The sequence below is a fragment of the Oreochromis aureus genome, linkage group 22 (assembly GCF_013358895.1).
Source record: "Oreochromis aureus strain Israel breed Guangdong linkage group 22, ZZ_aureus, whole genome shotgun sequence".
NCBI classification, from domain to species: domain Eukaryota; kingdom Metazoa; phylum Chordata; class Actinopteri; order Cichliformes; family Cichlidae; genus Oreochromis; species Oreochromis aureus.
The window spans coordinates 4,008,562-4,023,634 of record NC_052962.1 but is presented as its reverse complement, the minus strand read 5'-3'; positions in this window follow the sequence as shown (position 1 = coordinate 4,023,634).

Sequence of the window (15,073 nt, the reverse complement as noted above, 5' to 3'; positions counted from 1 at the left end):
ATTGTGCAAATGTACTGTTTATAAGGTTGGGGAAACCTGCAGTCAGCTGAGACTGAAGAAGTCACTTGGATGAGTGACGAAATGTTTCTCCCAATGATAACGCTGCGTCCAGATGAACAGAATTAACCTTTTGGGATTTACTTACCTGGAGGACTGAGCATGCATCAAGACAACAAATTATAGTAGTGCAGCCTAGAAGTAATAAATGCATGAATTAGTTTTTCAGCGTCACTCTGAGGCAGGATATTTCTCATTTTAGAGATATTTCACAAATATATGGTTTAAAGTGTTAATCACTTTGAATAGTTTTCAGATCACAACTTGTTAAAAATCTGTGTTGCTGTTCATGGGCATGTGTAAACTACTATTTAATTTGGTCATTTAACTAAGGTTTCAGTAGCAAGGTGGTGTTTCAGCTTTTTTCATATTTGACTTGAGATGTACTGTTACTTTTTGTCATTTTTTTGTGTCAACTTTTCCAGCATACTGGAATGGCATACTAGGCTCCGCTGTTGTTAATGCCATGCTTGGCTGCAACAGCCTGATCTACATAATCGTGCATGCAAGGCAGTAAAAAAGAGCTTGGTAACCTCCCTAGGGTCCCTATGGACGTTTTCCCTTGAGGGCCTAACCCGGGGGTTGTGGCCATGACCTAGTTAGGGGCTCTGGTGGCTCTTAGATGGTCCTTGTGCTCCGCCCCCGGGCTGGGTCTCTGGCTGGGCCTTGGGGGCTTGGGTCCTGGTTGTTGTGACGCCGGGGTTGTGGGCGAGTGGGTGCATGGGGGCTCAGCCCTGGGGCGGGGGACCTCTGGTGCATCGGCCCAATTGGACTGCTCTCCAACTGGTGGGGAGGCTGTTACATCTTTGCAGGAGGTCTCCTCTCTACAGGAGCTCACTCTGCAGGTGGGGGAGAGATATAGGAGAGGTGGAGAATGAACTCAACCTGGGTGTCTATTGTCTTGTGTAGTCTGGGAGATGTGTGGATGACGGGGTGGGTGCAGTTTTCTCTGCGGTGGGGTCGGGTGGGCTGCCCCGGACTCTGTGGGGCTGGGCGGTGCTGCTGCTGTGGGCCCCGGTCCGGATGGGCCTGGGGCCCCCTTGCCCTGGTAGGTTCCAGAGTGTGGGGGTGCCTACTGCGGTCAGTGGGGGAGCTGGCCCCAGGGAGGGGCCACTTGCCCCTCCCTTTCTTCCCTCCCCATCCTCAGCTGCCTCCCTCTTCCCTCTCTACCACACCCACCCACACATGCAGGGCTTGGGGTGCAGGTGTGTCACCAGGCTGCAGGGGAGGGACTCTCCCTCTGTCCCCTCCTGGCCGCCTGTACCTCAGTTTTATTCTGCAACCTAGACATCCACATTACTCATACTCTCATAACACATACATATAGGGCCTTGGGGGTGGGCACGTTATACAGCGTCCAGAGGATGGTCTGTGTATTCAAACCCACCTCTGGCCCTGGTGCCCAACCCACATTTTGGACAGAGAGGACAGATGGTTTGAAAGAGGAGTGAAAGAGGCCATCTATGTCCACTGTGAGCGACCATCTTTGAACAGAGGCGGTGGTTTACGACACCAACTGTCTGCCATCTATAATCCAGTTTTGAGTTCCCTCCCCAGACGCCTTAACGCCCACTCACATCCTGGGCCATCTGACCTCAGGAATTCAAATGACAAGGTGGGGCCAGGTTTCACAATGAGCTCACCCGAAACCCTGGCTGATTAGGTACCACACCCGCTTTCACACCTTGGCTCATGTGATTAGAGGATCACCAGGGGGTCCTTTGTCCCTCTTTGGGGGGGATACTCCCACTGGGTTTAAATCTGGGACTCTCGGCCATTTGACCTTAGAACTGAAGAAGCTTCTCGGATGAGAGGTGAAACGTCTTCAAGCAACTCAAAGAAGTCCAGACGCTTTTCTTTGCAAATTCCTTTGACTACGATGACCTGGATGACTGAGAACCTTCACAGACAGAATGGAGATTGAGTAAAAATAAAGATGTAAAACAGGGCGTAACAGTGTGTTTTAATGTCAAACACCTAATCATTTATGGGCTACAATGGGACTGTGCAACAGAGGATGGTGATACTCAAAACAAAAAACTAACAGAGATGGTAACATGCAGTGTAGCATGCAATGAGTGACATGTGGACACTCTAAATACAGGCTGACAAATGTCACTGCTGGGCCCCATTCGAGAAAACAACTTCAGGGAAAAATGAGCTTGTTAACCCTCAGATGAGGAAAACTATTGGATTTCCATTCCAATGTGAGCATTACAGATGTGACAAACATCATATCTGTAGTGCTCTTTCTTGGCATAAAACCATACTGCTGCTCGCTGATGGTCATCTCTCTTCAAAAACTATTTCTCATAGCTTCATGGCTCATCAGATTTATCCCTCTGTAGTTACTACAGCTGTGCACATAACCCTTCTTGAAAAGCGGTTCTTCTTCATTCCTCAGGCATTCTCACTTTTTAAAATTGCGTTAAATAAACTGGTTAAATAGTCTACTGACCTCTAGCTTTGAGCTCTCCTTCATCCATTCTCATTTTCTTCATCAGCTCCTCAGAGAACTCTATTCATTCCACAACACACTCTCTTCACTTGTTTAGCACAGTAGTTCTGTGCTAAAAAGTTCTTTAGAATATCCCACTTTTTGCAAACCATTTCAATTCAGTTTTATTCATTTAGCACAAAATCAAAATAAGAGTTGCCTCAAGGTGCTATATACATTATAAAAAACCCCACAAACAACCCCTACAATAATATAGAGAAAACAGAGAAACCCTAACAATCTGATGACCCTCCTATGAGCAAGCACTTTGGCGACAGTGGTAAGTGAAAAGTCCCTTTTAACAGGAATAAACCTCCAGCAGAACCAGGCTCAGGGAGGGCTGCAAACATTTAGGGGTAAGGATGAAGAAAGCTGGAGAGGAAATGGTGCATCACAAATTTAAAAGATCCTCATTTAGTTTGCTGGAGAAATAGTTTGCTGTTTTATAAGAAAGCTCTCCATAGACCTAGAGCTAAATTCTGAATCTTTATCCTCACTGCTTTCACTGGGATTTTGTCTGATGATGACTGGTGCTGGTTATCTGTGAGAGGTCTTCAGTATAAACTTTCAAACTTTCCACATAAGTAGATAACTATTTGACTTGAAATCACAGTCTGTCTGATCTGAATGTAAACACACCTGTTTCATTTGATATTAGGCAGACTAGTAAAATGCCATGCAGTGTTTTCTGCCTGTCTGAACCAGCCTTGCAATGTTGAGGGTTTACAGGTTGATACTGGCCCCTGTCACCTCAGGATCCCATCAAGAGGCCTATGGCCTATTTTAGCAGTGTGAGCACAGTGCAGTTTGGGTAGCAGATGTTTTTTTTGGCCTCTGTTGCGCTGTCAGTTTGCAACCAGCAAACTTTACCGCCTGTTAGTTTAAAGAGTAAGTTTAAAAGAGCAAAAACAGAAGCCAAATAGTCTGCAAACATACAATGAAGTCTTCTGGAAAAAGATAAAATAGTTTAGATAGATAAAATAGCCAAATGGTTTACTGACCAGGCATTTATTAGTCCAGAATATAGGAAATCCATTTCTGCACTGTGACTTTTTTTGTATTTACTTGAAGAGAGAAGACTTGAAAAGACCAACGTGCACTCTATCAGTGTAAGCCTAGAACACACAAGGACATGTAGTGGTGACAGAAAAATGCCACATGTTTAGGAGCTAAAACAACAAATGGATCAAACCTGGTGTTCTGTCCCACCCCCAACCCCCACATCCCACAAAAGTGACACTGACACGTAGCAACCCGAGTCCAAGGCCCCCATCACAAAGGGCTGTCTGCTCTGCCTCTGCAGTTGCAGATTTTGACCCTTTGTTTCCAGGTTCCTGGAAGTTTTGGAGTTGGAGTTTTTAGACTCATCCATGATGATTTGTTGTACCATAAAATGTTTTGTAATGCTTGAGAATCAGGTAATAGAGGGATTAGTGAATTACAGGCTTAACGAGACAGAGGATGTAAATAACATGAGTCACAGAATACAATGCTTACCACAATAAAACAGGAAGACACAACGGAATGTGGAACAAGAGTTAACTTACACAGAGGAGAACAGAAGAACTAGATACGGGAGGATGGGAAGACAAAAGGAAAAATACATTACATACATGCATAGACTGGGACAGCCAGACAACCACGGGGAGAGGACACAGAGACAGACACAGGAAAATGACTGGGCAGCAGAAAAGGAGATAATTAGGTATTACAAAAAAGATAACAGAGGGTATAATAAATCCTAAAGGAAACTATCCATCATTCTAATATACAAAAACCAAACTAGAGCACAATAGAGTCGCAAAAACACAAGGAATCACAAAAGCCAAAATTCATGAAGAAACAGAAGGATCCTAAAGTTTTTAAATGATAATTTACAGATAAAAAAATATTTTTTTTTCATGTTCTAGTTACTTGAGTTATGTTGTAAAGCAGCAGGTTTGAGTCTGACCTGGAGCCCTTTGCTGAACGTGTCTCTCCCCACTGTCGGGAGAGGTGGGATAGAGAGAGAATGAAGTCTCCTTGACTTAGTTTTCACTACATCTGAGAGAGGGTAAAAGGACTTTGGATCCAGCCTTTACATTTTTAAATGATAGAGTGCTGTTACAGAGTTTATATATGTGTGGTTTTGCTAATAGTAAATTAAAAAGAGAAATGAGTTCTTATGTCTGGATTTTGTGTGTAAGGACATGATCTAGGTTTGACCTTGGCAGATTACTGTCTGTGTGTGGCTACAGGAACGTGAAAGATAACAAATATGTTGCCAACTCACCGTTATACACGATTCTGAATAAGAGAAATGCTATTATGTGTTGTAATTGTTGATGATTTTGCTGATAGTTACTTATGCTTAATACTGGTCAAAGTTCAAGATTATGTTGAAAGAGATATTCCTGTAAGAATGAGCTAATAATACATATAGCTAAAGAGGAATTGCATGCACTGAATAAAACCTGAAGTGGAGTATATTCATATGTGACCGAATGTTCAAATGTGATGGAATTATTGACAAATCATGTTAAATACAACTTACAAAGGAGGAGGATTGGGAATTACAACAACAGTCGCCTCAAGGCGATTTATATTGTACAGTAGATCCTACAATAATACATACAGAGAAAAAACAAACAATCATATGACCCCCTATGAGCAAGCACTTTGGCAACAGTGGGAAGGAAAAACTCCCTTTTAACAGGAAGAAACCTCCAGCAGAACCAGGCTCAGGGAGGGGCGGGGCCATCTGCTGTGACCGGTTGGGGTGAGAGAGGGAAGACAGGATAGAAAACATGCTGTGGAAGAGAGACAGAGATTAATAACAGATATGATTCAATGTAGAGAGGTCTATTAACAAATAGTGAGTGAGAAAGGTGACTGGAAAGGAAAAACTCAATGCATCATGGGAATCCCCGGCAGCCTACGTCTATTGCAGCATAACTAAGGGAGGATTCAGGGTCACCTGATCCAGCCCTAACTATATGCTAGAGCTGGGCGATATGACCCAAAATTCACATCTCGATATTTTTTAGCTGGATGGCGATATAAGATATATATCTCGATATTTTTTTAAAGCCATAAAGTAAGAACAAAAAGAGAGTTCTTAGTCAAAGCTGTGTCCCAGATGTCACACAGGCACTTTTATTAACATACAGCATAGATGTACATGAAAACAACTACTCAAAAATAAATTATGAGCATTTATTAAATAATGATGCTCTATAAATAAAAGAAAACTATGTTGTTTTGTGCATAACAAAGAGCTCACAATTGTGCAGTCAAAATGTAAACTAAAAGACGCTGAGCATAATAACATAGACAGATTTCACAGCTGCTCTGTTCCCATCTTCTACTGAGTGACTGACAGCCTGGAGTTTGAAATCCGCTTAAACCATGTCTCTGAACAGGAGCCATTTATGGTCCGTATACACACAAAAATACGGTAATATTACGTTGAAGCACAGTACGACACTCGCGAGGCTCCTCGGTAGCCGTAATGCTCCGACAATCCATCAAGCGGTGCAGCTCCGTAGCTTACCAAAGTCGAACTAAAACATTTGTTGACAGATTGCTGAGCGCTGTGTATCACATAAAATCGGTTCGCGGTCATCAAGCACAACCAGAATTCATACAAAAGGCGCGCAGTCAACTTTTGAGAAGATGAAAGGATTTCAGGCCGTGCATGGCGTTAGCGTGGCTAGCTCGTTAGCATGGTTAGCTCGTTAACACGTTGACGCCGTCCAGCCAGCCACGCGCACGGGCGATGCGCAGTAACTCATTAACGGAGATTTGCCTTGTCCATCTTGTCGCTGCCTGCAGGTGAAGCGATGGGGGAGGAGGAGGAGTTGTGTTGTGTTCAGTGAAGGAGAGGGGAGGTCGAGTAACGTTGCGAAAAGACAAAAGAGGCAAACTTGCGGCTCCGCAACTATAATTATAACGTAACATAGACTATATCGATATAAAGGATATTGTCACATCTTATATCTCGTATAAAAATATATCGATATTTTTAAAAAACTCGATATATCGCCCAGCTCTACTATATGCTTTAGCAAAAAGGAAAATTTGAAGCCTAATCTTAAAACTAGAGATAGTGTCTGTCTCCCAAATCCAAACGGGAAGCTGGTTCCACAGAAGAGGGGCCGGAACAACAAGTATGCCTGCAGTGCGAGAGTGAAGTGCTCTAATAGGGTGATATGGTACAAGGTCATTAAGATAAGGTGGGGCCTGATTATTTAAGACCTTGTATGTGAGGAGCAGGATTTTGAATTCAATTCTGGATTTAACAGGAAGCCAATGAAGGGAAGCCAATACAGGAGAAATATGCTCTCTCTTTCTAGTCCCTGTCAGGACTCTTGCTGCGGCATTTTGGATTAATTGAAGGCTTTTCAGGGAGTTTTTCGGACTTCCTGATAATAATGAATTACAGTAGTCCAGCCTGGAAGTAATAAATGCATGAACTAATTTTTCAGCATCACTCTGAGACAGGATATTTCTAATTTTAGAGATGTTGCACAAATGGAAAAAAGCAGTCCTACATATTTGTTTAATATGTGCGTTGAAGGACATGTCCTGGCCAAAAATGACTCCAAGGTTCCTCACAGCATTACTGGAGGCCAAGGTAATGCCATCCAGAGAAAGAATCTGCTTAGATACCATATTTCTAAGATTGTCAGGGACGAGTACAATAACCTCAGTTTTATCTGAATTAAGAAGCAGAAAGTTAGCGGCCATTTATAATGTACATTATGAAACAATTCTGTTTTATAATGTAAACAGAATTGGTCCTAGCACTGAACCCTGTGGAACTCCATGATTAACCTTAGTGTATGAAGATGACTCTCCATTTACATGAAGAAATTTGAATTTATTAGATAGATACGATACAAACCACTGCAGTGCAGTACCTGTAATACCTACAGCGTGCTCTAATGGCTTTAATAGGTTTTAATGTCAAGTGCTGGCTGCGTGGCAGGCAGAATGACGACCCAAGTGCTGGATTCTGGAGGCAAAATTTTACTTTACCAGGAGTTACAAACTAAAACGCAAAACTCTGGCATGACAGGGCATGAACCATGAACCAAGAAGTTGACAGTAAGACACTAGACAGAAAACAGAGGACACAGCATGAGGGGATGACGATGACTTACATACACACATGGGGTAAGGGCAGACTGTTTATTTTTAACACGTTTTGTGTTTAATTTGAGCATAATTGTCCTTTAACTTCTCAGGAATTGAAAGGAGATGAAACTCGGCATAAATATGGGAGCAGGTAACATTTAAGATTTCAGTGAATCATGAATGAAGAAGCACATTATCAGCAAAACTGAAAAGAAGAATAAATGAAAACAATTGGGGAAATAAATGGTCCTGGAGCTTTGTCTTTCAATTTCCTGGGAAAAAAACAAAAAGAAAAAACAAAACAAAATGTGTGTGTGTGTGTGTGTGTCTGTGTGTGTGTGTGTGTGTGTGTGTGTGTGTGTGTGTGTGTGCATGTGCCTGTGTTATCAGCGACAAAGGAGAAAAAGCACTACCGTAAAACTTAGTGTACCAGCTGTCAGCTACACAAAAACAGGAGCTTGGTGTTTATTTGTCTCTCAGAAACAGTTCATAACTTCCCTTCAACTCATTCATGTCACCTAAAAGGTAAACCTGTTTCTCCATCACCAGTTCAGCTCTGATGATTCAGTAAGGACATCTCCTGGTTTGGACCAGCCGCTTCTACAGGGAGTGCAGAATTATTAGGCAAATGAGTATTTTGTCCACATCATCCTCTTCATGCATGTTGTCTTACTCCAAGCTGTATAGGCTCGAAAGCCTACTACCAATTAAGCATATTAGGTGATGTGCATCTCTGTAATGAGAAGGGGTGTGGTCTAATGACATCAACACCCTATATCAGGTGTGCATAATTATTAGGCAACTTCCTTTCCTTTGGCAAAATGGGTCAAAAGAAGGACTTGACAGGCTCAGAAAAGTCAAAAATAGTGAGATATCTTGCAGAGGGATGCAGCAGTCTTAAAATTGCAAAGCTTCTGAAGCGTGATCATCGAACAATCAAGCGTTTCATTCAAAATAGTCAACAGGGTCGCAAGAAGCGTGGAAAAACCAAGGCGCAAAATAACTGCCCATGAACTGAGAAAAGTCAAGCGTGCAGCTGCCAAGATGCCACTTGCCACCAGTTTGGCCATATTTCAGAGCTGCAACATCACTGGAGTGCCCAAAAGCACAAGGTGTGCAATACTCAGAGACATGGCCAAGGTAAGAAAGGCTGAAAGACGACCACCACTGAACAAGACACACAAGCTGAAACGTCAAGACTGGGCCAAGAAATATCTCAAGACTGATTTTTCTAAGGTTTTATGGACTGATGAAATGAGAGTGAGTCTTGATGGGCCAGATGGATGGGCCCGTGGCTGGATTGGTAAAGGCAGAGAGCTCCAGTCCGACTCAGACGCCAGCAAGGTGGAGGTGGAGTACTGGTTTGGGCTGGTATCATCAAAGATGAGCTTGTGGGGCCTTTTCGGGTTGAGGATGGAGTCAAGCTCAACTCCCAGTCCTACTGCCAGTTTCTGGAAGACACCTTCTTCAAGCAGTGGTACAGGAAGAAGTCTGCATCCTTCAAGAAAAACATGATTTTCATGCAGGACAATGCTCCATCACACGCGTCCAAGTACTCCACAGCGTGGCTGGCAAGAAAGGGTATAAAAGAAGAAAAACTAATGACATGGCCTCCTTGTTCACCTGATCTGAACCCCATTGAGAACCTGTGGTCCATCATCAAATGTGAGATTTACAAGGAGGGAAAACAGTACACCTCTCTGAACAGTGTCTGGGAGGCTGTGGTTGTTGCTGCACGCAATGTTGATGGTGAACAGATCAAAACACTGACAGAATCCATGGATGGCAGGCTTTTGAGTGTCCTTGCAAAGAAAGGTGGCTATATTGGTCGCTGATTTGTTTTTGTTTTGTTTTTGAATGTCAGAAATGTATATTTGTGAATGTGGAGATGTTATATTGGTTTCACTGGTAAAAATAAATAATTGAAATGGGTATATATTTGTTTTTGTTAAGTTGCCTAATAATTATGCACAGTAATAGTCACCTGCACACACAGATATCCCCCTAAAATAGCTAAAACTAAAAACAAACTAAAAACTACTTCCAAAAACATTCAGCTTTGATATTAATGAGTTTTTTGGGTTCATTGAGAACATGGTTGTTGTTCAATAATAAAATTATTCCTCAAAAATACAACTTGCCTAATAATTCTGCACTCCCTGTACAGCTGTGGCTCCAGCAAACATCAGCTGATACTAGAAATTAAAAAAATGAATTCTAACAACAGCTGATCAAGCTTAAACGTGCTGCTGTGTTTAGCGCGATAAACAAGAGCGAAAAGCCGATCGTTGATCAGTTTCATGATTGAAGTTGCAACAGGCCAGAGAATGACAGGGGAGGCTTCATAAAGAAAGAATCGTAATATTTTCTCTGAATGTCGGATCTGACCCAATAGAGTGCAGTTCATAACTTCTTACCTGAAATTCAGTTCAACTCACGCTCCTGCCTGTTAGCAACCACCGGTCGATCGGCGGTCGCCTCGCCGCCTCTTATGTCTCGTTTGCGGCATGTCCTTTCTGTCACACACTGCTGCCCTCGGTTGTAGCTCCACCATCTAACAACTCAGTTAATTTTTCCACATCGACCAGCATCATCGGCCCATATAAACGAAAAATAAGTCCAGCTAAAACAGACTGTTGGCGAGCGATCGGGTGGTGAAACGTTTCAGGCGCCTCACTGCAAGACAAGTCCGGGTTCTTTTTCACGAAGGGGTCGCTAGCGGCGCTAGCTAGTTAGTCGGCTATCAAGACATGGGATGTCTTGATAAAACGAGCAGATATTTGAAGTTTACACACCTACATTCTCGCCTGAAAATATCTTAAAAGTTTATTTTGTGACCTAGAAACACGAATAAAAGACGTTTAAAACGAAGTGGGGTCCGCCATTGTTTAACTCGGCAGAGGGGTGCTATGAATTATGGGATATGGAGTTTTCTAACAAGCATACAGATTTTCAGCCGTACTACTCCCGGTATACCACTAGAGAGAGCCAACACACCACAAATGAAGTCTGTTTCTATGGAAATTGGCCTAAATTTGCACTAAAATCTAAATATTTCAAAAACTATAAAAGTCATAAACACCAAAAGTGTATACCATACTAGCCCAGCTCCAGCCGCACAAAATGATCTAGCATATGTAACCCTATTTTCAAAACTGTTTGGCAGAGAAGCGCGGGAAAATTTTCACTAAAATATCAATATTTAAAAAACTGTAATAGTCATAAACACCAAAAGTCATAGCACACCATTCCTGATCCAGCCGCACAAAATAAGGTAACATATATGAAGCTTGTCTCAAAACTGCGGGGCGAGTTTCGCTGCAAAATTTCAGGCGGAAACTGGAGAATAATAATAATAACTAGAAAGCGAAAATTTCAGAAGAAATTTTAAGTGTGCCTATGCCGCTGGTAATCAGTGTAGTTTGCCATTCATACAGCTACAGAGAGCAAAACTCAGCAGAGCAGCCATTCTCCACCATGAACTATGGTAAAAACAAACACCGCTCGCGCCTCACATATGACAGCTTACAGTTTTGGGTAAAGATGAGGTGACTTTGTACAGCCCCGATTTGCAGACGCTGTGCACACAGGTTCATGAGCAGAAGTCCCATTGTACCACGGCAGACCCGACAATGTTTGCATGAACACGCTTTGAAGCATTACGTTATGGATCACTTTTCACACATGGTTGGTGTACCCACACAGCCAGCTGTAGCTTTTCAACTCACAGCCCGACACACACCCAAAAAACAGCCGAGAGAGCACAGACTACGCCCGAGAGGCGTGATTGCAGGTGCCGCTCAGGTGGGTCCACCTCCCCTGCAGCAGCACTGCAGACCACGCCCCGCCACACACATCAAACACATAAAATAAATATTTATGCACTTTTGCATTCACTTTTTGTTTTTTGTTATTTTTACACAGTGTTCTGAATGATGAACAATGGTCTACAGCCAATCTTGTGTATTATTATACAAACTTTGGTTGTAAGATTCAGATAACTATTTAATAAAAGCTAAATATTTTATATGAGAGTAAGAAAGAAAAGTATATCTTTGTGTCCACCTTTCTCTGTTAATGCCCTACCTGGCCCCCTGGCAAAGGCTTTGCTAGATCCGCCCCTGCACAGTTACCAGCTGTCAGCTACACAAAAAACGGAGCTTGGTGTATATTTGTCTCTCAGAAACAGTTCATAACTTCCTTCAACTCATTCATGTCACCTAAGGGTAAACCTGTTTCTCCATCACCAGTTCAGCTCTGATGATTCAGTAAGGACATCTGGTTTGGAACAGCCGTTTTTACAGCTGTGGCTGCAGCAAACATCAGCTGATACTAGAAATTAAAAGCAAATGAATTCTAACAACAGCTGATCAAGCTTAAACGTGCTGCTGTTGTTTAGCGCGATAAACAAACGAGAGAAAAGCCGATCATTGATCAGTTTCATGACTGAAGTTTCAACAGGCGAGAGAATGACAGGGAGGCTGTCATAAAGTTCAACATCGGTAACATCGGTAACTTAGCGCGCACAGCTGTATAGAAACTCCGTCGTGCTAGCTAGAACGCAGTATGAGTTATTGTAAGTGATTGAAAAAGTCAGCACAACGAAAATAAACTACACCTAAACTCGGTTTATATCTGACCCAAATAGAGTGCAGGTCATAACTTCTTACCTGAAATTCAGTTCACCTCACGCCCTGCCTTCGCTTTCCTGATCCACGATTGACCTCCGCGTTAGGAAACACCGGTCGATCGGCGGTAGCCTCACCGCCTTGTATGTCTCGTTCATGGCATGTCCTTTCTGTCACACACCGGTGGATAGCTGCCCTCTGTTGTAGCTCCACCACCAAACAACTCAGTTATTTTTTTCACATCGACCAGCATCATCGGCCCATATAAACGAAAAATAAGTCCAGCTAAGACACAGACCCTTGCCGAGCGATCGGGCGATGAAACAAATTTTAGACACCTCACTATCAGCCAAGCCTGGGTGGTTTTTCACGAAGGGTCGCTAGCGGCGCTAGCTAGATAAGCTAGCGGCGCTAGCTAGCTAGCCGGCTATCAGCAACACTTAAGAGAATTGTCGCTAATTTGGGATGTCTTGATTAAACGAGCAGATATTTGAAGTTTACACACCTACATTCTCGCCTGAAAATATCTTAAAAGTGTATTTTGTGACCTAGAAACACGAATAAAAGACATATAAAACAAAGTGGTGTCCGCCATTGTTTGACTCGGTAGAGGCATGCTATGAATTGTGGGATATGTAGTTTTCACCAAGCATTGCACCTTTTAGGCCGTACTACTCCCGGTATACCACTAGAGAGAGCCAACACACCACAAATGAAGTCTGTTTCTATGGTGCCAAAAGCAGAATCTTTCTCAGGAGCCTAGAAATTGGCCTAAATTTGCACTAAAATCTAAATATTTCAAAAACTATAAAAGTCATAAACACCAAAAGTCATACCATACTAGCCCAGCTCCAGCCGCACAAAATGATGTAACATATGTACCCCTATTGTCAAAACTGTTTGGCAGAGGAGCGCGGGAAAATTTTCACTAAAATATTAATATTTAAAAAACTATAATAGTCATAAACACCAAAAGTCATAGCACACCATTCCAGATCCAGCCGCACAAAATGAGGTAACATATATGAAGCTTTTCTCAAAACTGCGGGGCGTGATACGTGCCGAAATTTTGGCGGAAGATGGAGAATAATAATAACTAGAAAAATTTGCATTTCCTGTGAAAATGCAGTGTGGATGCTGTAATGCTGAAGCTGTCTGCTGAAACTAGCTGAAAAAGTTGAAAAGTTGCAGAAATTGTAAAAACTTTGCAGAATCAAAGGAACTTTGCTAAAATGTAGTAACTTAGCAGAACTGCAATATCTTAGAGGAAACATAATACTTGGCAGAAATACAATAGCATAGCAGAACTTAGCAGAAACATTGTAACTTACCAGAAACACGATAACTTCTCAAAAATACCAGAATTTAGGAGAAATAGTATAAGATAACAGAAAGAATATATTTAGCCAAACATTCTTAAACATTACAGAAATACTATGATTTAGAAAAACAGTACAACATAGCAGAAATGCTGTGATTTACCAGAGACACTGTAATATACTATGAATATTTTAATTTTATATAAATACTATGTTTTAGCAAAAATACTCCAGTTTAGCACAAATAGTACAACATAGCAGAAATACTATTCTATGGCAGAAAATGCTATATTTAGAAAGAAAAATATAATATAGTAGAAATACTATGATTTAGCAGAAATCCTACAATATAGCTTAATAACAATGATTTAGAACAGATACTATGATTGAGCAGAATAGTAATAACTTAAGTGAAAATATTGGAAAGGTAAAATGACAAGCTGAATAAAAAGGAACATGGTTAAGTTTGCTGTTACATTTTTACATTTTTATCCAACAATGAGATGCTACCCTAAAAAGGGTCTTTGTCTCTCTCTCTCTCTCTCTCTCTCTCTCTCTCTCTCTCTCTCACACACACACACACACAGCAGCAGCAGCAGAAAGTGAACAGGGGCTGTTAACAGCATGTTTCTAGGTCAGTCAAACAGCTGTGAGCTTCTCAATTTGAATCCACCAATCAGAGAGGCTGTGTGCTTTTTCCTGCCAAAACTGGTGCACCAAGTGCAGGCTTTTACACATGCAGCACAGAGAGAGACAGGATTTTTGCAGTCTATTTCTCATAGTCAGGACTCCCCTCAAACAAACAGCCATAAATTCCTAATCAGAGGGGCTAAAACGGTCATTCTTAGACCGTTTTGTTCAGACGACATGGGGAATCTTGAAATGTTGACCATTAAAAAAAAAAAAAAAAAAAGAAATATTATAGATATATGACATGGATTATCTTTTGACTTAGAAGCCATGAAGGTCCCAATATGCAAATTTGAATGTCTCAGCACTCAGATATGATTGGCTGGCTGGGAAGCCATGAAGGCAACAATATGCAAATTTTAACGTGCCAGCCCTCAGATATGATTGGTTGTCTTAGAACCCATGAATGCCCCAATATGCAAATTTGAATGTGCCAGCCGTCAGATATGATTGGCTGGCTGGGAAGCCATGAAGGCAACAATATGCAAATTTGAATGTGCAAGCCCTGAGATATATGATTGGTTGTCTCAGAAGCCATATAAAAAGCAATAAAACTGTACTATGATTTGGTAGAAAACTATAATTAATCAAAATACTATATTTGGCAGAAATACAATTTTTAGCAGAAACACTATAGTTAGCACAAATCTTATGAAATAGCAGAAATAGTATGATTTAGCAGAAATGCTGTATTTAGCACAAATACTGAACAGCAGCAGAAATGCTATGACTTAGCACAATATGAATAACTTAAATAGAAAAAT